The following is a 27,552-nucleotide window of genomic DNA, read 5'->3' as shown; positions in this document are numbered from 1 at the left end:
GCTCTTTTATGCCTACCACTTATAATCCTTAAAACTCCATCTTTCTGTAGTTAATAAATCTGTTTTACGCTGTACTGAAACTGGTGTATTTTGCTTGAAGTTCTTGGGAAATCGCAGCTCCATTACAATGCTGGTTCATGTACTATTCACAGTGAGGGAGAGGTGGACCCTGCGTAATAAACTCACACTGATCAGGCTTCTGATTTAGGCAAGATGGTATGATCCAGGGTGCAAGGCTGCAGAGCTGGGGAATTGGCGGGAGGCTCTCTATCATTAGTGTTATGAGTGGCTGGGAGAAGCATTCATGTAACAGTTGGATGTGTCCCTACCTGTAGATGTCTGTGTAAGTGCAATATCTGCCAGAGATTCACAGCTCCTCACAGCATCACAGTGTGAGAGGGAGCCCAGGCAGTGGGACACAGGGCTCAGGGGTCCCACTGTTCAGGTTGCATCCCATAGATCCCATCACAGACTTTCAACAACCACAGCAGATGTTCACTGAAACAGTGAGAGAGATGGCAAAATAGTGATCTCCAGTGCCTGCAGACATCAAATTATCAGAAATTTTGCGCACAGAGAGGACCCTGCAAGTGGAAAATGCCTTTGGAAAAGACCCTTCTCTCCCCAGCTGTGGTCGTACAGTGCTTAGTGCTCTGCGTTGTGGCCTCAAGAGCCATGGATGCAAGTTGAGTTATGGCGACCTTTTCCTTGTCTCCACGTTTCTTAGGTGCCTCCTTCCAACACTTGTCAGAAAAAACTACCGATTTCTTTTGGAAGCATTGCAAGGCAGAGGCAGTCCTCTCTGTTTCCTCAAAAATTGACCAAAAGGTGGGAGGAGTGGATACATTTCGCAAGGCACTACTGGGTGCTACATTTCTAACCTTGAGGAGCTTGGTTTGTTTTCCTTAACCAAAAGAAGGTTGAGAGGAGATATGATTGCTCTCTTTAAATATATCAGAGGGATAAATACCAGGGAGGGAGAGGAATTATTTCTGCTCAGTACTAATGTGGACACGAGAACAAATGGATATAAATTGGCAGTCGGGAAGTTTAGGCTTGAAATTAGACGAAGGTTTCTAACCATCAGGGGAGTGAAATTCTGGAACAGCCTACCAAGGGAAACAGTGGGGGCGAAGGACCTCTCTGGCTTTAAGATTAAGCTTGATAAGTTTATGGAGGGAATGGTTTGATAGGAGAACGTGATTTAGTCAATAGGTCAATAACATGTGACCACTGGTATTTAGTACCGAGGGTCAATATTGGGATATTGAAAGTCTTTTTCCTGAGTGTCTGGCTGGAGAGTCTTGCCCGCATGCTCAGGGTTCAGCTGATCGCCATATTTGGGGTCGGGAAGGAATTTTCCTCCAGGGTAGATTGGCAGTGGCCCTGGAGGTTTTTTCGCCTTCCTCCGCAGCATGGGGCAGGGGTCGCTTGCTGGAGGATTATCTGCTACTTGAAGTCTTTAAATCAGGATTTGGGGACTTCAGCAGCTGAGTCAAGGGAGAGAATTATTTCAGGAGTGGGTGGGTCAGCTTTTGTGGCCTGCATCTTGCGGGAGGTCAGACTAGATGATCATAATGGTCCCTTCTGATCTTAAGTTCTATGATTCTATGAACCTCCACTTTACCTGGCAGGTGCCTCTGGGACTTTTCTCCCAGCTGCTCCATTTTTCATCAGTGACAATCAAAAGGAAGATGACATGACATCTGTGTGCAGACATCCCCAGCGAATCACAAGGACGTGTGGCGCAGGCTTTTGTGTCGCAGCAATTGCAGTTGAAGCAACCACCATGCTAATGCCAGTCACAGCAGCCTTTTCATCAGCTCCAGGCTTGTGATCTGATTCTTTCCAATGTTTCTCTCCAAAGAAACCTTTTCCTTAGCAAGCAATTACTTGGATACCAAGGGAGGTCTCTTCTGTTTCCCGGAAAGACACAGGAAAATGTGAGCAGAGGAGACAAAAGTCATAGAACAAGGCACCACTGGGATTTGAACCCAGGATCTACTGTTTACTATATTCCCACCACTTGCATCTGAAGAAGTGGGTATTCACCCACGAAAGCTCATGCTGCAAAACGTCTGTTAGTCTATAAAGTGCCACAGGATTCTTTGTTGCTTTTACAGATCCAGACTAACACGGCTACCCCTCTGATACTGTTTACTATAGAGGTACTTTAGCCAGCTAAGCCATGGTGCCTGCCTCAATAAAATACTTGCAACTGTTCCATTTGATGGTCCAGGACAACACCTGCAAATTCCAAACTACAGACGTTCCCCATTTCCCTCAATACTTGCAAGGAAGAACTGGCAGGCCAAGCCAGGATCTCCTGGTTACTAGGAAGACACTTCAGCCAGCTCTTCCCAAAGATCACTATCCAGAGACCTTTAAACAGCCACTGCAGATGTTCACCGACAAAGAGATGCCAAAATAGAGTTCTCCACTGCCTGCAGCCATCATGCTACCAGGAGTTCTGTGCACAGAGAGGCCCCTGCTGGTGGGAAAGGCTTTGGTAGAGACTCTTCTGACACCAGCCGTTCTCATATACTGTTTAGCACTTTGTGTTGTGGCTTCAGCATCCAGAGATGCCAGTTCAGTTAGGAGACATTTTTCCTGTCTCCACATTTGTCTAATGGCTCCTTTCAACACTTGTCACCAAAAAGACCTGTTTCTTTTGCAAGCGATGTACAGCCAGGCAAAGGCAGTCGTCTCCATTTCCTCAAAAGATCACCAAGCTGTGGGGAGAGGAGACACATTCAGCCAAGCTGGATGCTGAATCTCCTCTTTATTCAGCAGGTGTCTGTGAAGGACATAAATCTCCATCGTGTAGAGGTCAAGAATAGGAGTTTATTACACACAGTGCTGGTGGAGTGGGCTTATTAGGCTCAGAGACACTATTAATTAATTAATTACAATAGAATATATAGATTTTCCATGGGTGGGGGAAAGTGATGGCGTAGGCAGTTCCAAACCCTGGGATAGGTTTTGCAGCAAGACAGGATAGCACAGTAGCCAATGGTTAACAGGTTACATAATGTCTCCACCCATGGTCTCAAGTTAGCAAGTTAACATTTCATTAATACTTTGATAATATGTTATTAGTATAAAATATATATGTTGAATTCTGATTTGAGGTCCATAGGAATGGAGCAACTCCTTTGATTGTCCAACAGGTACATTCCTAGGGGTTAAAGCAAAGAAAGAGTGAAAGTCTATGGCAATAAAGATTGTTTTTGTGTGTCTAACGGCAGGCATTGGTCCCTGGGAAGGGAGGTGGAAGGATGCCATATCTTATACTGACGTGCCAACTTTTCATAAACTCAAGGTTGGCTCTGTGGGAAAAATGTCTCCCTACAGAAGAGACTAACACAATAGGAACAGGGATTCTTTGCTCAATCTGCAACTCTGAATAAGACACAATTCTTTAGTTCTTAGCTCCAACACCTGGCAATTTGCTGACCAGGCCTATCTTAGCAAGCAAGGCTTTCCGTTTACCCCAGCTTTCTCTTAGCTGATCACTATTTGCTAGGCCTCTGGTCCCTTGACCATACTCTGGACTTCGGGTCTGGAAAAGAGCTGGCACAATCCATAGACCAGGTTGTTATATAAAATGCACATGGATTTTAACCTTTCACATCCAGTAATGGCAAAGTTCTTGGTTCAGGCTTGTAGCAGTGATGGAATAAACTGCAGGTTCAAATCAAGTCTCTGGAGTACATCCCCCACTGGGATGGGTCATTCAGTCCTTTGTACAGAGCTTCAGTTTGTAGCAAAGTCCCTCCAGGTATGAAGCAGGATTGAAGACAAAATGGAGATGAGGCATCAGCCTTTTATAGTCTCTTGCCATGTGGTCTTTGCTTTCTTTGTCCCAAGGACACTCTGTCCAGCACGTGGCACAGAAAAACCTTAGAGTTCTCTCCATAGGCAGGTCCCTGCATACCTTGCTGAATCACAAGACGTATCTGCCTTCTCTCAATGGGTCGATTGTATAGCTGATGGTCCTTAATGGGCCATCAAGCAGGCTAGGCAGAACTGACACCAACTTGTCTGGGGTGTTCCCCAGAAGCATATCACAAGTTTGAAATACAGATAGCATAGAGCCAATATTCATAACGTCAATGAGAAAAATGATAGACATCTAGAGATGCCATCATGTGCCAGCAATGCCCCTCTGCCATGTACATTGGCCAAACTGGACAGTCTCTATGCAAAAGAATAAATGGACACAAATCTGACATCAGGAATCATAACATTCAAAAACCAGTGGGAGAACACTTCAACCTCTCTAACCACTCAGTGACAGACTTGAAGGTGGCAATTTTGCAACAAAAAAACTTCAAAAACAGACTCCAAAGAGAAACTGCTGAACTCGAATTAATATGCAAATTAGATACAATTTACTCTGGTCTAAACAGAGACTGGGAATTGTTGGGTGATTACACTAATTGAATCTATTTCCCTATGTTAAGTTCTCCTCACACCTTCTATGGGTCATCTTAATTATCACTTCAAAAGGTTTTTTTTCCTCCAGCTGATGATAGCTCATCTCAATTGATTAGACTTTTCCTGTTGGTATGCATACTTCCACCTTTTCATGTTCTCTGTATGTATAAATATCTCCTGTCTGTGTGTTCCATTCTATGCATCCGAAGAAGTGAGCTGTAGCACAAGTACTCCTGTTCTTTTTGTGGATACAGACTAACACGGTTGCTACTCTGAAACATCTAGAGATAGCATCATTATAATCAGCCAATCAGAACCTCTCCATAGATCCCTTACACGACAATCTTTCTACAATATTGGCTGCAAATGTAGAACAGTGGTTGCAATGGTGATCTGTACAGTTACAGATTATGTCAATAACATCACAGGAGCTGACACAGCATCAGTGAGACTGATATTGGAATAGCCTCCAGTTTTGGTGTCCTCATTTGAAAAAGATATTGTGAAATTGGAGCTAGAGCGGTAAAAAGCCACCAAAATGTTCTGAGGGCTGGAGAAAAATGCCTTCTAGGGAGATATTGAAAGAGCTCAACCTGTTTAGCTTATCAAAAGAAGATTGAAAGGTGACTTCATTGAAGTGCTGAAGTGCCTTAATGGAGAGAAAGGATTGGGTATTAACGGGCTCTTTAATCGAGCAGAGAAAGGCATAACAAGACCCAATGGCTGGAAGGTGAAAAGAGAAAAATTCATATTACAACTAAGGCACAAATATTCAACAGCGAGGATGATTCACCATAGGAACAAGCTACCAAGGAAAGTGGTGGATTCTCCATCTCCTGATGTCATTTAATGAAGACTAGATGCCTTTCTGGAATGTGTTTGCCCCAAAAGTAGCTATTGTGTCATACCAGAGGCCTGTGATATGCAGGGGGTCAGATTAGATGCTCTAATGGTCTCTTCTGGCCATAAAGTCGACTAATTTCTGAAAAACTGAGTGTAGCATTGGGAGCAGCGTCTGATGTTTCCCTGTCTAGCCGGCTTGCTGCCTAGAACGAACGCTCCTGAGTGGGGTGATCCACAGGAGTAGCTCAAACCTGCAAAGTGCCTGGCCAGGGCAGGACATTGGCCCAGCAAGGGAGGGTGTGGCAGTGACATCACAAAGGCCTTTGCAGGACCTCAGCCTATTGGTCCAAGGCGGTGGGAGGTGGTGACCTCACAGAGAGATGCTGACATCAGCCAGGCAGGACAGGGGTGAGGGGCCAGGGAAACCTCAGAGACCCCTGTGGCTTTGCTCCAGCAAGTCTCCTTCTCCAGGTCTCTCTTTGAGGACTGAGAGAGTATTCGGGTTCACAGACGTGAGCGCCAGGAGGAACCTCTTTCGAGTTTTCTCCTTCCCTTTTCCTGATTTTACTAGAAAACAGCCGTCCCTGTTTAGAAGGTAAGAGCCTACTGGAGGTTTGAAACCTGTTCAGTCTGATTCTAAGCTCATGTGAGCGTATTTTATTCAGGTCATTCAATGTCTGAAATTCAAGATCCGATGGTTAGTTTGAAAATCAGGGCTCTTGGGTCCTATTCCCAACTCTGCCACTGACTGGCTGTGTGACCTAAGACAAGTCAATTCTCCTTCCTCAGCCTTAGCTTCTCCCTCTTTCAAGTAGAGATAATAATGATCCGCTCCTACCTACCTCAACACACTCACTCTTCCTCAAGACACACACTGTCTCTTCCCACACACACACAGAGTCTCCACACTGCAGTTGAAAAGCAGCTGGCAATCTTGTAGGATGCCCATGGAACAATGGGAGAGAGAAACCTGCATCACTGAAAGTGCAGCCATGGAGACACCACACGGCAGCCTTGCCTAGCAGGGGCAGGGGGGCGAGAAGCGACATCATCCGAGCTCCCTGCATCCAGGTCACTTTCCTCAGCCGGGCTGCGTCAGGGGAGGGCAGAGAGCAGCAGCTTCTGATGCTCCCCTCACAGCCCAGCCCAGGTGGGGAAAGTGACCAGGACGCATGGAGCACATAGTGTTGCTCCTCGCTCCCCCCACCCTCTGTGGGGCCACGGAGGAGCATTGGGGCAGGGGAGAGCAGTGAGCACCTTTGCACGGCCACACGGTGCCCTTTGACCCCCTGGAGCCCTGGGCAGCTGCCGGGGGCCCCACCCCTAAGGCCGGCCGGGCTCCCCAGCACGAACAGCAGAGACACAGGGAGACTGGCCACCCACTGAGCAGAGGTAGCCTGGGCGGCTCGTAATGGAGGCTCGGGGGGGCTCAGCCTCCCCAAACCTTGCGTTGCCAAGGGGGCAGTGGGGCCCATGACTAGGGGCCCTGGCCAAATTGGGCCCCCTTGGAAAAGTCTCCCCCATGTCAGCCCCAGGGCTGGAGGAGCTCCCACTCCCTGCTACGGCCCGGGGGCTGCAGCAGGGGCACAGAGCTTCTCTGGTCTCGGGGCCGCAGCGGGGCCGGGGTAAAGGAGTGACAGGGTGGGGCCAGTGGGGGAAGGGGGCGGAGCCACACACAGAAGTGGAGGGATCATGGTTCCGGTACTGGGGCCCCCGCACTTGTTCTCCCTTTCCCTGGGCTTTGGCATCACCAGCCCCTGCTTAGCGAGTAGGGGTCAGTGGTCCCCAAAATGTGGGGCGTGACTCCTAGGGGGACACAGAGGAAGATTGATGGGGGCACCTCAGGGCCTGAGCCAGCCCCCATGGAGGGCAGGGAGGGAGCCCCACTCAGCCCCACTCTGTCCCAGCTCTTCCCCAACCCCACCCTCAGCCTGGGCCCCTGGCTCCCAGCCCGGCCTCGACCCCCTTACCCCTGTCCGCACCCCCGTCCCCAGCAAGCACCGGCCCCACTCCCAGCCCTGGTTCTTGACCGCGGCTTCCGAGGGGCCACAGCCATGGACACGAGGGCGCAGTGTGAAATGTTTGCGGCCCACTGGGTTAGGGTGACGTCCTCAATCGCTTCTCTGCAGTCCAATGAAAGCGATTCCTCACCCACCCACCCCTCCGTCAGGACGGCCTAGGTACGTTCCACTGCCCTTCACTCGTACAGGGAGGAGAATAACATTTCATTCCACTCAATCCTAAAGTGATTTGTAACCCACCACCATCCCAAACTGGTCATTTTGGGGAAGCGGCCCCATCATGCTGCATAGCTAGGCAGAGTAGGGGTGTCTGTGCAAACACGGCCTGTTCCTGAAGTCTTCCCCCAGCTCCTCACTAGATGTGAGGGGGGAGCTCATTCAGCCCCTGCTTACGCTTAGTATTTAAAAACTCCTTAGTGTCCCTATCTCTGCCAGCCTTAGAGTTCTCCTCCTGTCCTTGTTTTAGCAGCTCAGATGAGGTGGCTGAGTGGTTAAGGTGATGGACTGCTAATCCATTGTGCTTTGCACGCATGGGTTCAAATCCCATCGGATGCATTTAGTCTTCACTCTCCTTCATAGACAGCCATCTTTCCCCTGTGGTACAATGACAAATCAAACAGGGTTGCTTCTGTTACCCAAAATTGGGCCAGCTAGTAAGCTCAGGGAGGACTAATGACACCCCAGAGTTTGGCAGAAAGCAGCACATTTATTATATTGTTAGCTAAGCTCAAAAGAAGGGATGGGGGAGGGTGTCATTCTCACGCTCCCAGGACAGGCCTGGCACTGGAGATGTCAGGATCCTTTAAGGTAAGTGTCCCCCAGCGCCGCAATGGACGGTGCGATGAAGGTAAGTCTTCCCGAGGCGCGATGAAATGCAACGCAGCGAACCACTGGCCAGGCGGTCGGGGCGAAGGGCATTCACTGGAGGTACAAGCTTGTGAGTGACTCCTGAGCACAGGGCCCCTTCCCCTTTTACGGACCTGCTCCTCATGGCCTGCGACTGGAGATGACTTGGCTGCATCTGGTGGGTCACACTCCACCTTGGGCAGTGTCCATGCTCTGGGTGTGTGATTGCTGCCTAATGAGAGTCCCAGACACCTTGTCTATCTAGGAGCTCTTCTGATCTTCCCGCTGTTCAACCAGCCCCTTCATCCCACAAGCATTGGGGGGGGGGGGGAAGCCACTTCACAGGCATTCAGAGAGGGAGAGGAGACAAGCGGGGGGGGGGGAGAGTGTAACAGACCTTTTCGGCATACAGGTGATACGCAGCACACAGATCACTGCTGCTCCTACAACAGGGTAAGTTCTCAAGCAGCATGTTTCTTACTTTGCCCATCTGCCAATTTTGATGATTATCGATGGAAATATTTTGCCATTGGGTTGTGTGTTTACACAGAAATTGACATTTACCAACAAACACGTAATTCTTCCAGTCCTGCCTAGTCTGCAGTGGGTGGGTTTAGAGGGACACATTCACTCTCCCCAGTCCCCATGCCAGGCCTGTGCTCTCAACTTCCCACACTGCTGGGATCCTTCCCTGGTCTCCCCTCAGACCTCTGCCCCCCACCCCCACTTCTGGGATCCCCTCCCCACACTGTCTAACTCCCCTGCTGGCAGGATCCCTCCCTCTTCCTTTCATTTCCTGTCTCCACCCTGGGCAAAAGCTCTGTTCGGTTCCCACAGCGGAAGCTGAACCCAGGTCACCTGGATGAAAACCAGGAATCCTGCCCACTAGCCCATATGGGACTATTGGTGCAGCTGATGAAGTGGGGATTCACCCACGAAAGCTCCTGCTCCAATACGTCTGTTAGTCTATAAGGTGCCACAGGACTCTTTGCTGCTGTTATTACTACAACTCTCTAAGCCAACCCCTCATGAGCGCAGCAGGGAGTAGCGTGACCGGATGTCCCAATTTTGGGGCCTTTTTCTTATATAGGCTCCTGTTACCCCCACTCCCTGTCCAGATTTTTCACATTTGCTGTCTGGTCACCCTAGCAGGGGCTGCACACAGGGCTGCATTAACCCTTCAGGTGATGAGGTTTCCCTCTCTCCATTCCCAATGCCTGTGATCAGGAAACAGACGTGAGGGCTCCCAGGTGCTGCACAGACCATGACTGAGATCGGACCCCATATTGCGCTAGGTGCTGTACAATCCCTGGCCAACACTGGGACACCCAGGGGGTTCTTCTCAATTTCCCTGACCCTCTGCTGCCCAACTGCTTCTGACTCCATCTGGATCACACACACACCCAGAAAAAACCCACCTTTCCAAACAGTCCTTCTTTCCCTGCCCCCTAATTCTGCTTTCACACCCTGGGCCCATCTCCTCTCTTTGTCCCTCCCCCCCCCTCTGGGTGAGCAGAGAGGGAGGCAACTTCAGCCACTGGAGACAGCCCCAGCCAGCGCTGCAGCCCACCCAGGGGGTGTTTGCAGACACAGGAAGGGAGCAGCTGGGGATGGGGGGTGCTGGGAAGAAGGAGGCAGGAGAACAAATCCCAGAGACCCAACATGGGCCAGCTCCTGGGGTCGGGTCTCTGGCACAGCCTGGGGGCGGGGCAGCTCCTGGGGGCGGGGCTCGGGCACTGAATGGGGGCGGGGCAGCTCCTGGGGGCGGGGCTCTGGCACAGCCCGGGGCAGGGCAGCTCCTGGGGCAGGGCTCTGGCACAGCCGGGGCGGGCAGCTCCTGGGGCGGGGCTCTGGCACAGCCCGGGGCGGGGCAGCTCCTGGGGGCGGGGCTCTGGTACAGCCCGGGGGCGGGGCAGTTCCTGGGGGCGGGGCTCTGACACAGCCCGGGGGCGGGGCCGTTCCTGGGGGCGGGGCTCTGACACAGCCCGGGGGCGGGGCAGCTCCTGGGGGCGGGGCTCTGGCACAGGCAGGGGCAGGGCAGCTCCTGGGGCGGGGCTCTGGTACAGCCCAGGGCGGGGCAGTTCCTGGGGCGGGGCTCTGGCACAGCCCGGGGCAGGGCAGCTCCTGGGGCGGGGCTCTGGTACAGCCCAGGGGCAGGGCAGTTCCTGGAGGCGGGGCTCTGGCACAGCCCGGGGCGGGGCAGCTCCTGGGGCGGGGCTCTGGCACAGCCCGGGGCGGGGCAGCTCCGGGGGGCGGGGCTCGGGCACATTGTGACGCAGGAGCCCGGGCTCAGCAGCTGCTCCCTGGTGGCCACGTGCTGCCAGCAGCGCTGGAGCCGCCCGGGCCGGAGCGGAGCCGCTGTTCTCAGCTGCAGCAGGAGCTGCCCCCGGCCCCGCTGGGCTCCAGGTGGGGACAGAGCCTGGGGCCCGGGGCTCCCCTGGGTGCGGCTGGCGGGGCGGGAGGGGAGAGGCCGGAGCTGCAGGCGGGGAAGGGCGGGGGGGCAGGCGGGGGGTTGATCGGTCTCTGGGCACCAGGGGAGCCCCGGGGCAGAGTGTGTGTGTGAGTGTCCCGGGCCCAGGCGTGCGCAGGGGGGGAGCCCCGGCACCCCAATGCCCTGAGCCCCGGCTGGGGAGGCTGCTCCCCTCCCGTGGGGCTCCGGGAGGAGGCTGCGGCGGCTGCAGGCGGGTGCTCGGCCCCCCCGGGAATGACCCGCTGCCGGCAGCTTGTGGCGCCTCCTCCGCGGAGCTTTTCCCCGGGGGCGGCCTGGGCGCAGCTGCGATCAGCTGTTTGCTGGGCAGGCTCCGCTCCGCTGCTCCCCCCCCGCTCCTGGGGGGCTGAGTGAGCCCCCCCCAAACAGCCCCAGGGGTCGGTGGGGGGGCGGGGCCAGCAGCAGCAGAGCCCCCCCGCTCCCCTGGGGCTGCCCCGGGCTGGGGGCTCTGCCAGGGCCCCCGCGTGAATCGCTGCTCCCTGCCCGCCAGGCTCGGCTCCGGCCACAGCAGCGGTGGGTGCCCCGGGGAGCCCAGCTGGGCTGGGGCAGGGGGAGGTTGGGGAGGAGAAGCTCCGGACTGGGCTGGAGCCACGCTGGGGGGCGGGGAGGAGAAGCCCTGGGCCCTGCAGGAGTTGCATTGGGGGGGGGGGATGGAGGGGGCGAGGAGCCACCCTCCTGGGGCTGGGGTAGGAGGTGGGGGGAGGAGAAGCCCCGGACTGGGCTGGAGCCACGCTGTGTGGTTTGGGGGAAGGAGAAGCCCCGGGCCCTGCAGGAGCTGCACTGGGGGGGATGGAGGGGGCGAGGAGCCGCCCTGGGGCAAGGGGGAGAACCCCGGACCCTGGCAGAAGATGTGGGGCTGAAGTCCCCAGCTCGGGAGCCCCAGCCACCTTAGTGGTGAAGGTTGCAGGGCTGAAGCCCTGACCCCCCTCTGTGTGGAGCTGGCCTGAGCCCCTCTCGCTCCCATCCCCCCTGTGGAGCTGGCTCCCACTCTCCGGCTGTGGAGAAATTCAGCCCAACTCTCCCCATGTTGGTATCTTCATTCCCCCACCCCATCACCCAGCCATGGATGGATTTAGCCCAGGAGGCAGGGTCAGTGTTGGCCCCATTGGGCAGGCGGGATCTAGGGCACAAGGAGGTGAAATGACTTTCCCAAGGCTAAGCAGGGAGTCTGTGGCAGAGCAGAGACTCAAACCCAGAACACCTGAGCCTGAGTCCTGTGCCTTAACCACTAGGCAACCTTCCCACCGAAGGAGAGGGAACCTTCTCTGCCACTTTAGGGCTTGGCTACACTTAAAAATTTGCAGCGCTGCAGCAGGGTGTGAAAACACACCCTCTCCAGCGCTGCAAATTGCGGTGCTGCAAAGCGCCAGTGTGGTCAAAGCCCCAGCGCTGTCCGTTATTCCCCACAGGGAGGTGGAGTACGGACAGCGCTGGGAGAGCTCTCTCCCAGCGCTGGTGCTTTGACTACAGTTAGCGCTTCAAAGCGCTGCCGCGGCAGCACTTTGAAGTGCTAAGTGTAGCCACAGCCTTTGAGTGTGTGGGTGGGAGCAGCCACTAGACAGAGCTGCCAGGAGGTGGGGAGGGGGGTTGGATAGTTGGGGGTGATTAGAGGGTGGGGGCCTCTGGGGCGGTCAGGGGACAAGGAGCAGGGGTTGGTTGGGTTGGGGTGGGGGCGGAGCGGGGCGGGGCAGGCAGGGAGCAGAGGGAGTTGGATGGGTCGGGAGTTGTCGGGGTCCTGTCAGGGGCGGGAGCGGTTGGATGGGGGGTGGGAGTCCCAGGGTTCTGTCTGGGGGTGGAGGTGTAGATAAGGGTCAGGGGGACAGGTAGGGTCCTAGGGAGTCAGTTATAGTGGGGGGGGGTCCCAGGAGGGGGCAGTCAGGGGACAAGGAGCGGGGTTGGGAGTTCTGAGGGGGGCAGGAAGGGGGAGGCAGTGGATGGGGTGGGGCTAGGGCGGGGCTCCCTGGGTGCACACCCTCATGAAATGTGCTGCGCACGCCTATGGTCACGGGGGTGAGCCACTTGCATCCTTTTCCTGTTTGTGCCATTTCTTTCCATCTCAAAACCTGAGAACAATTCTCTCTGGTTCTTCCCCTTCTCTCCCCTCCCCACATGTGGCTAGAAAATCCAAGGAGATTCCCTCGTTTTCCCTAAAATTATTGACTCTCTAGTCTCTTATTTTTCCCTATTTTGTCTATAATTCTTCAATTCTCCTCAGCTTTGGGATGTGAACCCAGCCCGTTTTATCTGCAGCAATTTGTCCTTGGGTAGGTGGGAATTTGCTGTCCTGTGTCATTCCCTGTGATGTTGATATAAACTGAGACTATATAGAATATGGTTTGCAACCAAGGTCCTGTAGTGGCACCAAATCTTATGTAAAAAGGGGTCATATAAGGTGTCTAAGACCAGGTTATGGGTTGCTGGTTATGATTATGCTGTCTGTATGCATGTATCCTTTTGTAGTTGAAGTTATGAATATTGAATCTATACTGTCTGTATTTCAAATTTGTGCTGTGTTTTTGGAAACATTCTAGACAAGTTGGTGTTAGCTTTGCCTAGCCTGTGTGATGTCCCATTAAGGACCATCAGCTACACAATTGACCCATGGAGAGAAGGCAGACACGCCTTGTAACTCAGCAAAGTGCAGGGACTGGCCCATGTGACTCTAGACTCCATTTTGCTGTAATTTTCCACAGTAAGGAACAAAGAGGTTCTTACACCTGGAAAAGCCTCTATAAGGCTAATGCCTCATCTCCATCTTGTCTTCAATCCTGCTTCTTACCTCTGGAGGGACTTTGCTACAAGCTGAAGCTCTACACAAGGGACTGATGACCCATCCCAGCTGGGGATGTTCCAGAGACTTGATTTGAACCTGCAGTTTATGCCATCACTGCTACAAGCCTGAACTAAGAACTTTGCCATTACTGTATGTAATTGATTCCATTTAACCAATTCTAGCTCTCAGCTCTAACTTTTCCCCTTCATGAATAAACCTTTAGATTTTAGATTCTAAAGGATTGGCAACAGCATGATTTGTGGGTAAGATCTGATTTGTATATTGACCTGGGTCTGGGACTTGATTCCTTGGGATCGAGAGAACCGTTTTCTTTTATTGGGGTGTTGGTTTTCATAACCATTCATCCGCAGGACAAGTGGCCCTGGTGGTGATACTGGCAGACTGGAGTGTCTAAGTTTCAGAGTAGGTGTATTCTATTTGCTACCCAAGATCCATAAACCTGGAAATCCTGGACACCCCATCATCTCAAACATTGGCACCTTAACAGCAGGATTGTCTGGCTATGTGGACTCTCTCCTCAGGCCCTATGCTACCAGCACTCCCAGCTATCTTCGAGACACCACTGACTTCCTGAAGAAACTATAATCCCTTGGTGATCTTCCAGAAAGCACCATTCTGGCCACTATGGATGTGGAAGCCCTCTACACCAACATTCCACACAAAGATGGACTACAGGCCATCAGGAACAGTATCTCCAATAATATCACGGCAAACCTGGTGGCTGAACTTTGTGACTTTGTCCTCACCCACAACTATTTCACATTTGGGGACAATGTTTACCTTCAAGTCAGAGGCACTGCTATGGGTACCCGCATGGCCTCTCAGTATGCCAACATCTTTATGGCTGACTTAGAACAACGTTTCCTTAGCTCTCCCTAACGCCCCTATTCTACTTGCGCTACACTGCTGACATCTTCTTCATCTGGACTCATGGAAAAGAAGCCCTCGAGGAATTCCACTGTGATTTTAACAATTTCCATCCCACCATCAACTTCAGCCTAGACCAATTCACACAAGCGGTCCATTTCCTAGACACTACTGTGCTAATAAGCGATGGTCACATAAACACCACCCTATACCGGAAACCCGCTGACCGCTAATACTTACCTACATGCTTCCAGCTTCCGTCTCGGACACACCACACGATCCATTGTCTACAGCCAAGCTCTAAGATACAACCGTATTTGCTCCAATCCCTCGGACAGAGATAAACACCTACAAGATCTCTATCAAGCATTCTTAAAACTACAATACCCACCTGCTGAAGTGAAGAAGCAGATTGACAGAGCCCGAAGAGTACCCAGAAGCCACCTACTACAGGACAGGCCTAACGAAGAAAATAACAGAACGCCACTAGCCATCACCTACAGCCCCCAACTAAAACCTCTCCAGCGCATCATCAAAGATCTACAACCTATCCTTAAAGATGATCCCTCACTCTCACAGATCTTGGGAGACAGGCCAGTCCTCGCTTACAGACAGCCTCCCAACCTGAAGCAAATACTCACCAGCAACCGCACACCATACAACATAAACACTAACCCAGGAACCTGTCCTTGCAACAAAGCCCGATGCCAGCTCTGTCCACATCTATTCAAGTGACACCATCATAGGACCTAATCACATCAGACATGCCATCAGGGGCTCGTTCACCTGCACATCTACCAATGTGATATGTGCCATCATGTGCCAGCAATGCCCCTCTGCCATGTACATTGGCCAAACTGGACAGTCTCTACGCAAAAGAATAAATGGACACAAATCTGACATGAGGAATCATAACATTCAAAAAACAGTGGGAGAACACTTCAACCTCTCTAACCACTCAGTGACAGACTTGAAGGTGGCTATTTTGCAACAAAAAACTTCAAAAACAGACTCCAAAGAGAAACTGCTGAACTGGAATTAATATGCAAATTAGATACAATTAACTCTGGCCTAAACAGAGACTGGGAATGGTTGGATCATTACACTAATTGAATCTATTTCCCTATGTTAAGTTCTCCTCACACCTCCTATGGATCATCTTAATTACCACTTCAAAAAGTTTTTTCCTCCTGCTGATGATAGCTCATCTCAATTGATTAGACTTTTCCGGTTGGTATGCATACTTCCACCTTTTCATGTTCTCTGTATGTATAAATATCTCCTGTCTGTGTGTTCCATTCTATGCATCCGAAGAAATGAGCTGTAGCTCACGCTAAAATAAATTTGTTAGTCTCTAAGGTGCCACAAGTACTCCTGTTCTTTTTGTGGAGTGTCTAAGGAAATTGCTTGTGTGACTTGTGGTTAGCCAGTAGTGTGAAACCAAACTCCTCTTTGGCTGGCTGGTTTGGTTTGCCTTACAGGTGGAAAAACCCCAGCCTAGGGCTGTAACTGCCCTGTTTAAGCAATTGGTCCTGAACTGGCACTCTCAGTTGGGTCCTGCCAGGACCGCATCGTCACACCCAACAAGCTACACTGAGGCAAAAACTACCCGAGCCTTCCATCCACTAGGGCTGTACGTGGCGTTGGCTGCTCAAGTTAGTGATCTTGGGGTAAAAAGGAAATTTTAGTTGTAGAGCAGATGCCGCCCAGGTGCAGGGGTTGGCATTAGCTTTCCCCTTGTCCTGACCTAAACTCCATCACTTTCCCTAGTCTAAACAAACCCTGAGCATCCCGGTTATACTGTTCCCCCATTTCACAGCAATTGTTAGTCATCGAGTTCCCCCTTCAGAAACCAATTGTTTCATTCCCAGTTGCTCTGATGTTGGTTTAGGTTGTGCTGGGGAGCAGATATTTTTGCTACCATTTTCCTCACTTAAAATATATTGAACTATAACAAAGTGCAGGAACAACGTAGGGATAGGGGAAAATGTCATTTCTCCTCTATAACAGCAGAAGAACATAGGGAATCCCTCTGATTTACCCTGATTCCTCATCACCATCCCAATCTCCCTTTTGTTCAGCTTCTTAGGTCTATATTTTTTCTAAAGGGCTGGGAAGAGGATTCACTTGTAATTAAACAAAATACCCATGCATTTGGCTACTAAAGCCGCTGTGGCCCAGGCCCTGCAGGAGGTCGCTCCTGAAGAGATCTCCTTCCTAATCAGCTGCATGTTGCCTATTATTTGGGAAATGCAATCCCTAGCTAGGTAGAGATGGGAAACATGGAAGTGACTTTTCTGTTCAGCTCACCTGGGAGATTCTACAAATGTGTAGAAAATGAAATCCGTGTTGAATGTGCTATAGCTGCAGAAAGATACCTATTTTTAATAGAGACCTGAGATTTGTTGTCTTACAGGGATTCTAAGTCACACCTGAATTTAGTCCTAATTTAAATCTGTGCCACCAGATTAAAGAAATAAAAGGGCATATTTGGGGGAGTTGTACCTCACTGTCGCTACTGATCTGTTGTGCGGTTGGTGAAGAATTCTACACCAGAGAAGTGTAAAATTACTCCAAGTAAGGTCAAAGATTTGACAAGAGCGCAGGTAGAAATTGCAGGTACTAGTGGTTGATTTTCACCCCGAGATGGAAGCTATGTGGCCCAGGTAAACTATTTTTAGAACCTGCTCCCTTGTTAAGTGGCATTGATCACACTCCTGAAGGACGCCATGATTAAATTGGGCACAACTGTCTTTTACCATTTGGATCCAAAGTTAGATGAAGCACAGAGAGAAACAGCTGATTCCTTCAGAGCCATTCCATGCCTACGGGTCCCAATCTGGCTGCCTTGTTGGACAAGAACCACTTCCTGCTGGCCAAACAGTGGTAGCCAATGAGGGAATGTATCAGATGCGAAGTTCAGACTGCAGGATACTTGAATGCTGAGTCCAGAGTCTGTGGTTTAGTCCAGGCCTGCACAACTCGTAAAGCAGCGAGGGCAATATTACTCCAAAGAAAACAGCTGAGGGATGAAACTCCCCCGGCCCTAACGAACCCCCCCAGCACTGGTGAAACACCCTCCTGCACCACCCAGCCCCTGAAACACAGCCCCCAGCACTGCTTACCCTGCAAAACAACCCCAGTGCCTCCCAGCCCCCCGAAACACCCCCCAATGCCGCCCGCCCCGGGGAAACAAACCTTACTTCCCCAGCACTGCCCGGCCCAAACAGCAGGATTGAACCTTGCTAATATGTTATAGGGGGCCCCTAAGGTAGTATAATTAAGGTAAAAGGAAAATGTCTTTTTGCTAGAAGTAGAATAAGATCTTCCCCCCACTTTATAATCAGTTGCCTGTGGAGTGAATGAGGTGGGACTGAGGAAGGTGTGGAAGGCAGCACCTCCAGACAGCTGCAACCCTTGGAGAGGGGCTGGGAGCCAGACCAGATCAGCAGAACAGGTCAGCCACTGACTCACCATTCACCTCCTCAGCCCCCCACCCCCCGCTCACCTCCTCAACCCCCCTCCCCTGCCGCCGGCTCACCCGGCCACTCGCCTCAGCCCCCCACCCCCCACGGCTCACCTGCCCGCCCGCCCACTCGCCTCCTCAGCTCTCCTCCCCCACTGCCAGCTCACCTGACCCCCCGCCAATGCCCACCCGCTTGCCTCCTCAGACCCCTCACTCCCCCCGGCTCACCTGCCCCCCCCCGCTCACCTCCTCAACCCCCCTCCCCTGCCGCCGGCTCACCTGCACATTCGCCTCAGCCCCCACGGCTCACCTGCCTGCCTGCCCACTCGTCTCCTCACCTCTTCTCCCCCACCGCCAGCTCACCTGACCCCCGCCAATGCCCGCCCACTCACCTCCTCAGACCCCACTCCCGGCTCACCTGCCCCGCTCACCTCCATTCCCCCTCCCTGACTCGCATATTCACCCCCGCCACTGCCCGCCCGCTCGCCTCCTCAGCCTCCCACCCCCCTAGCCAGTGATGAGCTGCCGAAATCTTAACAACCAGTTCCCTCCTCACCCCACACGGGGGTCGTGGCCCACCCCCGCCCCCTGGGACTCCTGCCTCATCCAACCCCCCACGTTCCTTGACACCCACCCCCGGGACCCCTACCCCATCTACCCTCCTTCCCTGTCCCCTGACTGCCCCCTGCCACCCCATCCACCCCCTCCTCTCATTCCCGATGGCCCCCTTGGACCCTTGCCCCATCCAACCACCCCTTCTCCCTGTCCATAGGCGGCAGGTTCGTATAATTTTTGGTGGGGCCCAAAATGGTGGTGTCCCCCCCCCCCCGCTCTCACCCTGTAAGCTGATATAAAATGAAGCTACAATGCGTCAGCACTACAAGATTACAAGGGTCAATTAAAAGTGGAAAGTCAGAAGCAGCACTTGCCTGCTTTAATATACAGTATTAAATTTTGTTGCACCTGTTGTGACAAAGTGGGAATGTTCTTAATGTTTTCTCTGAATACTGTGTGGGTGCCTCAGTTTCCCCTGCAAAGTGCCAACTGACGGTGTTGGGGACAAAGAGATCAGGTGGCCTCCTTGTCCGGAAGAGACACAAAGGCCAGATGAGGGAGTGTCAGTTTGGAGCTGGCTGGGGAAATCGGGAGAGGCCCAGAACTTGGGTCTGGGCTCCCCACCCCCCAAGATGGACCTGACTGAGGGGTCCTGTTTTCTGTACCTACAAGCTCTGTTTTAGACTGTGTTCCTGTCATCTAATAAACCTTCTGTTTTACTGTCTGGCTGAGAGTCACGTCTGACTGCGGAGTTGGGGTGCAGGGACCTCTGGTTGCCCCAGGACCTGCCTGGGCACACTCGCTGCGGAAAGTGCATGGTGTGGAAGGGCATGCTGAATGCTCCGAGGTCAGACCCAGGAAGGTGTAAGCTTCTTGCCCTGGAGACAGTATGCTCAGAGAGGAGGCTCCCCCAGAGTCCTGACTGGCTTTGTATGGAGTTGTTCCAAAGCATCCCAGCATCCCCTTCCACACCATGCGCTTCCCGGAAGTCCGCACAGGCACTGACACTCCCTCCTCTGGCCTTTGTCTCTTTTCCAGGCATTAGGAGGCCACCTGATCTCTTTGTTCTCCAACACCTTCAGTTGGCACCTTGCAGGGGGGTGGCCCAGGCCATCAGTTGCCTGGAGACAGGGTGTCGGCCATTCTCTGTGCAGACGGCATCACACTGGCCCTCTAGGGCTTTACAACAATCACACCCCCTTAATCCACCATCTAGAGCCTTAAGAAATGCATTGGGGAAACTGAGGCACACAGACAGTACTCAGAGAAAACACCTGTATATGACCAGTTACATACTTTGAAGGGTGTAAAATAATCAAATATTGTGCTAAATACAATGATACTCCAAACTGACCACCAAATTTAAGTTGCACGTTTTTCCCCTCAGGTGAGGGTTCTGGGGTGGGGCTGGGGATGAGGGGTTCACAGTGCAGGAGCGTGCTCGGTGCTGGGGGTGCAGGCTTTGGGGTGAGCCAGGGCTGAGGATGAGGAACTTGGGGTGCAGACAGGCTGCCCCAGGGCTAGGGCCAGAGAGGACTCCCCATCACCACCACTGGCAGCAGCAAGCTCCAGGGGAGGGACCCCTCCTCTGCCCCCCTACCCCCCACAGCACACTTACTCTGCACCACAGTCACTGCACATGCTCCTAGGCCCCCTCTCAGGTCCAGAAAGCTCACTCACCTCCTCTATGATGGGTATTAGGGGGTGGGGGTTGCCATCACAGGTGGCCTTCCATGTTACTGCCCCTCACCATAACTTCACTGTGGATGGGGCTGCCCCTTGCCCAGCATGGGGCAGAAGTGGGGTCTGCACGGTGATGGCTATGGGGCAGGGGAGCAGGGTGTCATAAAATTCACCCAAGCCCCAGCTGCTCAGGTAGGTCTATGAATCCCCTCCCCCATCTGCCCTGTGGTGGGTGGGTGCTGGAGGGGAGGGGCACTGCCGTCATATGGCTTCCTGCCTCCCTGACCCCTGCTGCAGGCTGCAGCCTGCTGCCCCTCACCGTAGCTTCACTGGGGGACGGTGGGAGGGGATGGCATGGGGCTGCCCCTTCCCCAGCGTTGGGCAGGAGTGGGGGCTGGGGCTGGGGGGGGGAATCATAGGGTCAAACACTCACGGAAGCCCCAGCAGCTGCTCAGGTGAGTGAGGTCAGTCTCCGAGTCCTGGCCGGAAGTCCCCTTTGCCTCTCCTCCAGGTAGGGGGAGGGGAGGGCTGCCAAACATGGCACAGCCCCCTCCACTCCGCTCCCCTCCCCCGGCCGGTGCTCCAGCAAGCAACAGCAGCTTGCATTGCCTTAGGCAGCAGCCGGCAGCAGCAGAGGCAAGGGAGAGAGACACGCTGTCTGGTCTGTGTTCAGGCAGGGAAGCTCTGGGGCCGGGCGGCAGGGCCGGCTCTAGGTTTTTTGCCGCCCCAAGCAAAACATTTTTTGGCTGCCCTCCCCCGCCCCCAGACATGAGCCCCCCCCGCACACCCCCTGTTGCCCCAGCACTGGGCTCCACCCCAAATGTGGGATCCGCTACCAGCACACTGCAGCCAAACCCTGGCCCAGCTGTGACTCTGTCCCCATGCGGGTGGAGCTGCTGGGCGCCGAGCGGAGCAAGAGTACTTCCAGGTGGCGGCGCGGCTACGGGGTGGCGCAAAGAACACGGCCCCCTCCCTGGGCTTCGCAGCACTGCTGGTGGCCAAGGTGGATCAGTTCGCGCTCACCGCCCTCACCCCCGACATGCTGGCAGCCGAGGACCTGGAGAGCCCCCTGGACCTGCTGCTCTTCAGCCTCACGGTGCCCTGGCCCAGCCCCGGCAGGAGGGAAGGCAAGGATCTCCGGCTGCGGGGCTACCTGCTCAGCACCGACGAACCCAGCCGGCCGCTCACCTCCTCACACACTCCAGGAGCCCCTCGCCGCCATCGCAGCCCGGGCTCGGCTCCAGGGGACCCCGTTTCCGTCCCTCCCCAGCTCCTCACACACACTGGGTAGGGCCGCCCAGAGGATTCAGGGGGCCTGGGGCAAAGCAATTTTGGGGGCCCCTTCCATAAAAAAAGTTGCAATACTATAGTAACATGTATTTGGAAATGTAAAAAATAACTAGTGAAAATTAATTTGTAATAATTTGAAAATACACCAAATACATTATTTAAAAACATTAAATGCTTTACTGGTCTGTCTACATTTGCAATTACATAATGGACTGTTGCTGGGTGATGGTTGGTGCCAATGGGCTGTCACTGCCTGGAGGTGGTGCTGCTGTTGCCCAGGGCTGGGTGGGGAGCTGGGCTCTGGGGGGTGCCTGGCTCACAGGGGCTGGGCTCAGGACTGTGGGGAGATGGGGTCGGAGGTTGTCTGGCTCAGAGGGGCTCGTCTCAGAGCTGGGGTCTGGGGTGGGGATGGGGTCGGGGGGTGCCCGGCTCAACAGGGGCTGGGCTCGGAGCTGGGGTCTGGGGTGAGGAGATGGTGTCAGGAGTGCCCACCTCAGAGCAGCTGGGCTCAGAGCTGGGGTCAGGGCGGTGGGGGATGGGGTCGGGGGTGCTCACCTCAGAGGGGCTGGGCTCAGAGCTGGGGGTCAGGGCTGTGGGGGGAATGGGTACAGGGGGGTGTCAGGATCAGAGGGGCTGGGCTCGGAGCTGGGGTCAGGGCTGTGGGGGGAATGGGTACAGGGGTGTCTGGATCAGAGGGGCTGGGCTCAGAGCTGGGGTCAGGACTGTGGGGAATGGGTACAGGGGGTGTCCGGATCAGAGGGGCTGGGCCCGGAGCTGGGGTCAGGGCTGTGGGGAATGGGTACAGGGGTGTCCAGATCAGAGGGCTGGGCTCGGAGCTGGGGTCAGGGCTGTGGGGAATGGGTACAGGGGATGTCCGGATCAGATGGGCTGGGCTCAGAGCTGGGGTCAGGGCTGTGAGGGGATGGGGCCGGGGTGTGCCCAGGTCCAAGGGGCTGGGCTTGGAGCTGGGGTCAGGGCTGGGTGGGGAGGATGGGTTTGGGGGTGCCCATCTCAGAGGGGCTGGGCTTGGAGCTGGGGTCAGGGCTGGGTGGGGAGGATGGGTTTGGGGGGGTGCCCATCTCAGAGGGGCTGGGCTTGGAGCTGGGGGTCAGGGCTGGGTGGGGAGGATGGGTTTGGGGGGGTGCCCATCTCAGTGGGGCTGAGCTTGGAGCTGGGGGTCAGGGCTGGGCCTGGGGGGTAATGGGGTCGGGGGGTGCCTGACAACCACCTCCCTGAGACCCCCCCAATCCAACCCCCCTTCCCTGGCCCCTGACCGCCCCTCCCCCCACAGAACCTGTGCCCCCTGAGTGTCCCCGGGACTCCCTGCCCCTTAGCCAACCCCCCGGCCCTGGCTGCTTACCCCCCGGCTCACTGCGCGCCTCGAGAAGCAGCCCTGCCCAGCGCTGCAGCCGCGTGGCTCCGGAGGGGGCTGAGCTCTTCGCCGCTCAGAGCCGCGTGGTCAGGGGAGGAGCCGCTGGGCCCGGAGCTCCCAGCCCCGCCCCCTGACCACGCGGCTCTGAGCGGGGCGGAGCTTAGCCCTGCCCCCCCCCCAGCCAAGCTGCTGCTGCTGCGCTGTGTAGGACCCGGCGCGAACAAGCGGAGGAGGAGCGGCCCGTCCTCTGCAGCCAGGCGGGGCCGCTACGGTAAGGCCCCCTCTCCCCCAAGCGGGCCGGTGCGCGGCCCTGCCCGGCTGCAGGGATGGGCCGCTCCTCGGCTCGCAGCGGCAGGATGAGCTGGGGCCCCAGCTCTAGGCACCAGCTTGTTTTGCTGGTGCCTAGAGCCGCCCCTGCCGGGCGGGGAGGGGGAAACTCCAGCCGTGGCGGCGGCGGCGGCGGGGGGTGCGCTCCAAGCAGGGGAGAAAACATTGGTGGGGCAGAGCCCCTGCTTGGGAATATTCCTGGGGCTAAAGCCCCAGAGCCCCATATAAGTCGGCGCCCATGTCCCTGTCCCCTGACGGCCCCTGGAATCCCTGCCCCTGACGGTTCGTGCGGGAAGCCTGGGAGGGAAGAGAAGCCGTGTGGCGGCTTCGTGCTCAGGCCCGGGGAGGGAGATGAGCTGGGGTGGGGAACGGTTCCCCAGTGCACCCCCCCACACACCTGGTTAACTGCTGCGGTGCGGGGGCCCCCCCTGCCCCAGCTCACCTCATCTCCGTCTCCACCTTGCTGGGCCTGAGCACAAAGCAGCCACACGGCTTCTCTTCCCTCCAAGGCTTCCTGTGCGAACAGCTGATTAGCAGGGGAGGGGAAAGCGAGGTGGGGCATTCAGGGGAGGAGGCGGAGTGGAGGTGAGCTGGGGCCAGCCGCCGGCTCACCTGCCCCCCTGCGACTGCCTGCCGGCTCAGCTCCCCACCCTCACCTGCTCTTGTGTCATACAGGAGGCCTGTGATATGCAGGGGGTCAGATTAGATGCTCTAATGGTCTCTTCTGGCCATAAAGTCGACTCATTTCTGAAAAACTGAGCGTAGCATTGGGAGCAGCGTCTGATGTTTTCCTGTCTAGCCGGCTTGCTGCCTAGAACGAACGCTCCTTGAGTGGGGTGATCCACAGGGAGCAGCTCAAACCTCCAAAGTGCCTGGCCAGGGGCAGGACATTGGCCCAGCAAGGGAGGGGTGTGGCAGTGACATCACAAAGGCCTTTTGCAGGACCTCAGCCTATTGGTCCAAGGCGGTGGGGAGGTGGTGACCTCACAGAGAGATGCTGACATCAGCCAGGCAGGACAGGGGTGAGGGGCCAGGGAAACCTCAGAGACCCCTGTGGCTTTGCTTCAGCAAGTCTCCTTCTCCAGGTCTCTCTTTGAGGACTGAGAGAGTATTCGGGTTCACAGACGTGAGCGCCAGGAGGAACCTCTTTCGAGTTTTCTCCTTCCCTTTTCCTGATTTTACTAGAAAACAGCCGTCCCTGTTTAGAAGGTAAGAGCCTACTGGAGGTTTGAAACCTGTTCAGTCTGATTCTAAGCTCATGTGAGCGTATTTTATTCAGGTCATTCAATGTCTGAAATTCAAGATCCGATGGTTAGTTTGAAAATCAGGGCTCTTGGGTCCTATTCCCAACTCTGCCACTGACTGGCTGTGTGACCTAAGACAAGTCAATTCTCCTTCCTCAGCCTTAGCTTCTCCCTCTTTCAAGTAGAGATAATAATGATCCGCTCCTACCTACCTCAACACACTCACTCTTCCTCAAGACACACACTGTCTCTTCCCACACACACACAGAGTCTCCACACTGCAGTTGAAAAGCAGCTGGCAATCTAGTAGGATGCCCATGGAACAATGGGAGAGAGAAACCTGCATCACTGAAAGTGCAGCCATGGAGACACCACACGGCAGCCTTGCCTAGCAGGGGCAGGGGGGCGAGAAGCGACATCATCCGAGCTCCCTGCATCCAGGTCACTTTCCTCAGCCGGGCTGCGTCAGGGAGGGCAGAGAGCAGCAGCTTCTGATGCTCCCCTCACAGCCCAGCCCAGGTGGGGAAAGTGACCAGGACGCATGGAGCACATAGTGTTGCTCCTCGCTCCCCCCACCCTCTGTGGGGCCACGGAGGAGCATTGGGGCAGGGGAGAGCAGTGAGCACCTTTGCACGGCCACACGGTGCCCTTTGACCCCCTGGAGCCCTGGGCAGCTGCCGGGGGCCCCACCCCTAAGGCCGGCCGGGCTCCCCAGCACGAACAGCAGAGACACAGGGAGACTGGCCACCCACTGAGCAGAGGTAGCCTGGGCGGCTCGTAATGGAGGCTCGGGGGGGGCTCAGCCTCCCCAAACCTTGCGTTGCCAAGGGGACAGTGGGGCCCATGACTAGGGGCCCTGGCCAAATTGGGCCCCCCTGGGAAAGTCTCCCTCATGTCAGCCCCAGGGCTGGCGGAGCTCCCACCCCCTGCTACGGCCCGGGGGCTGCAGCAGGGGCACAGAGCTTCTCTGGTCTCGGGGCCGCAGCGGGGCCGGGGTAAAGGAGTGACAGGGTGGGGCCAGTGGGGGAAGGGGTGGAACAGAGGTGACAGTGGGTGGGACCGTGGGTGGAAGGTGTGGAAGGGGGCGGAGCCACACACAGAAGTGGGGGGGGGTCATGGTTCCGGTGCTGGGGCCCCCGCACTTGTTCTCCCTTTCCCTGGGCTTTGACATCACTAGCCCCTGCTTAGCGAGTAGGGGTCAGTGGTCCCCAAAATGTGGGGCATGACTCCTAGGGGGACACAGAGGAAGATTGATGGGGGCACCTCAGGGCCTGAGCCAGCCCCCATGGAGGGCAGGGAGGGAGCCCCTCTCAGCCCCACTCTGTCCCAGCTCTTCCCCAGCCCCACCCTCAGCCTGGGCCCCTGGCTCCCAGCCCGGCCTCGACCCCCTTACCCCTGTCCGCACCCCTCTCCCCAGCAAGTACCGGCCCCACTCCCAGCCCCGGTTCTCGACGGCGGCTTCCGAGGGGCCACAGCCATGGATACGAGGGCGCAGTGTGAAATGTTTGGGGACCACTGGGTTAGGGTGACGTCCTCAATCACTTCTCTGCAGTCCAATGAAAGCGATTCCTCCCCCACCCACCCCTCTGTCAGGACGGCCTAGGTACGTTCCGCTGCCCTTCACTCGTACAGGAAGGAGAATAACATTTCATTCCACTCAATGCTAAAGTGATTTGTAACCAACCACCATCCCAAACTGGTCATTTTGGGGAAGCGGCCCCATCATGCTGCATAGCTAGGCAGAGTAGGGGTGTCTGTGCAAACACGGCCTGTTCCTGAAGTCTTCCCCCAGCTCCTCACTAGATGTGACGGGGGAGCTCATTCAGCCCCTGCTTACGCTTAGTATTTAAAAACTCCTTAGTGTCCCTGTCATAAATAAACAGATCAGGGTTAAGGTCCCTTTTTACCTGTAAAGGGTTAACATGTAGTACCTGAGAAACACCTGACCAGAGGACCAATCAAGGAACAGATTATTTTCAAATCTCTGTGGAGGAAGCCTTTGTCTGTGGTCCCTGTTTTGCTCAGAGAACTCTTTTTGAATCTAAGAGAGGACAGTCATGTCTCCAAGTTCTCCTGGAGTAGTTTCTACTAATTAATAGTGAGTATTAATTAGGAAGGCGAATTAGTCTTATGATTTGATTTCTATATTTGCAATTGTGTGTTTGCTAAGGGAAATGCTTTATTCCTGTTTGCTGATATTGCTTTTACTGAGAAAAAGGGGAGGGGGATTCTCTCCAGAGATTGATAAGGTTATACCCTATGAGTGTCCAGCTTGGGCTCATAGAGATTCTGTATTTTCTTTTTATTCTTTAATAAATTCTTTCTTTTCTTTGGACTTGGTTAATTCCTTCTCTTGTGGAAATTCAGGGGAAGGGGAGGGAGGAAGAGACAGTTCCTCCTGGGTTTGATTCAAGCAGTTTGAATCAGGTATCTCTTTCCAGGACTAGGGAAGGGGAGTGGGGAAGTGAGTCCCTCTTTGTGTTGGGTCAAGGATTTGACTCTGTGTATATCTCTCCAAAGTGGCTAGGAGAGAGAGAGGGGGGAAGTGGGCTGCTTCCCTGTGTGTAGAGATTCAAGGGGTTTGAATCTGGGTTCCCCAGGGGAAGCTTGAGGGACAGGCAGAGTGTCAGACACTTTAACCTGACTGGTGGCAGCGAAGGAGACCTACCCTAGGATTTTAGGGTGGGGGAATACATGCGGGTCCCCATCTTTGAACCCACAAGCTCAAAGTGGGGGTGAGACCCCATGACATGGTGGCAGAATACATGCGGGTCCCCATCTTTGAACCCACAAGCTCAAAGTGAGGGTGAGACCTTAGGACAGTCCCTATCTCTGCCGGCCTTAGATTTCTCCTCCTGTAACTTTTACTAACAGCTCAGATGAGGTGGCCGAGGGGTTAAGGTGCTGGCCTGCTAATCCATTGTGCTCTGCATGCATGGGTTCTAATCCCCTTCTCATTGTCTGCATTTAGTCTTCACCCTCCTTCATAGACAACCATCTCCCCCTTTGGTACAATGACAGATCCAACAATGTTGCTTCTGTTACCCAAAATTGGGCCAGCTAGTCAGCGTAGGGAGGACTACTGACCCCCCAGAGTTTGGCAGAAAGCAGCACATCTATTATACTGACAGCTAAGCTCAAAAGAAGGGATGGGGGGGTCACACTCTCACTCGCATACTCATGCTCCCAGGACAGGCCTGGCACTGGAGATGTCAGGATCCTTTAAGGTAAGTGTCCCCCAGCGCCGTGATGGATGGTGCGATGAAGGTAAGTCTTCCCAAGGCGCGATGGAATGTAACACAGCGAACCACTGGCC

At 54.7% G+C, this 27,552-nt stretch overlaps 1 non-coding gene and 1 pseudogene across 1 annotated transcript; one reads left to right on the top strand and one right to left on the bottom strand.

Annotated features, from left to right (window-relative positions):
• Positions 1-27,552, bottom strand: part of LOC120381895 — a 198,606-nt pseudogene that overhangs the window by 104,062 nt on the left and 66,992 nt on the right.
• Positions 7,781-7,859, top strand: TRNAS-GCU. The gene has a single exon. It is a non-coding gene; the product is annotated as a tRNA-Ser (tRNA).

This window comes from Mauremys reevesii, linkage group 14 (genome assembly GCF_016161935.1).
Source record: "Mauremys reevesii isolate NIE-2019 linkage group 14, ASM1616193v1, whole genome shotgun sequence".
Taxonomy (NCBI): domain Eukaryota; kingdom Metazoa; phylum Chordata; order Testudines; family Geoemydidae; genus Mauremys; species Mauremys reevesii.
Note: the sequence above shows the minus strand (reverse complement) of the source record. Positions and strands in the feature narration are given on the sequence as shown.